Raw genomic sequence first — 951 nt, 5'->3', positions numbered from 1 at the left:
GTTAGGGCGGCTAGGAGCTGGAACCAACTTCCAAGGGAAGTGGTGCTGGCCCCTACCCTGGGGGTCTTTAAGAAGAGGCTGGATGCCTACCTGGCTGGACTCATTTGAGTCCCGTTTCTCTTTTTGGGGTTTTTTGTTGTTCTCCCGCCCTGGCGGGGGGTCGGGCTAGAAGATCTACTAGGTCCCTTCCGACCCTTAATCTATGAATCTATGAGTCTATGAATCTATGAATTAGTGTTTATGGATTTCCCTCAAGTGCCATTTTCATAAGGAACTTTTGCTGTGTTAGACACAAAAACAGTGTTATATGGGGAAAAGGGTAGTTGTGGCCTGCTACTTAAAACACTTCCCTGTGTCTGTCTTCAGTTACCTGCATGTCCACATAAACGCAGGGGAATGCAGCGGTGCATTGCCCTTTGGATTCCTGGTCCACACAAAGTGTAAAAAAACTGCCTGGCAGTGGCAGCAGCATTTCTGTTCTGGCAGCACTTAGGAAGTCAATTGATTTCATGACTTATTATAATTTGTCTAATTCCTTCTAAATTCTTAATTCCACAGGTATTAATATCCCTCTCTCCTTTTTAATGGTTTTGACATTTGATAATTAAGCTATCTTTCCTTTTGCCATTCTGCTGTCTGTTAGTGGCTCTTGGTAATGGAGCTCCTATTTCACAGCCCTACAGACTGTTTTTAACTCTAGCTAGAACTGTTCATAGGTTAATAGATTCATAGAGGTAGGGTTGGAAGGGACCTTGTAGATCTTCTAGGCTGACCCCCTGCCCCGGGCAGGAGAGAAAACTCGGCTCAAATGACCCCAGCTAGGTAAACGTCTAGCCTCCTCTTAAAGACCCACAGGGTAGAATCCAGCACCACTTCTCTTGGAAGTTGGTTCCAGATCCTAGTTGCCCTGACTATGAAGTAGTGCCTTCTAATGTCTAGTCTAAACCTACT

At 45.2% G+C, this 951-nt stretch overlaps 1 long non-coding RNA gene across 1 annotated transcript in view; it reads right to left on the bottom strand.

Annotated features, from left to right (window-relative positions):
- LOC109290152 overlaps positions 1-632 on the bottom strand; it is a 15,767-nt gene extending 15,135 nt beyond the window's left edge. Inside the window, exon 1 of the long non-coding RNA XR_002095546.1 lies at positions 451-632. This is a non-coding gene — a long non-coding RNA (uncharacterized LOC109290152). The remainder of the gene's footprint in view (positions 1-450) is intronic.
- Positions 633-951: the final 319 nt, after the last annotated feature.

The sequence above is a fragment of the Gavialis gangeticus genome, unplaced genomic scaffold, assembly GCF_001723915.1.
Source record: "Gavialis gangeticus isolate Ggan-Ray unplaced genomic scaffold, GavGan_comp1, whole genome shotgun sequence".
In the NCBI taxonomy this organism is placed as follows: domain Eukaryota; kingdom Metazoa; phylum Chordata; order Crocodylia; family Gavialidae; genus Gavialis; species Gavialis gangeticus.
This window is presented reverse-complemented; position numbering and strand designations above follow the sequence as displayed.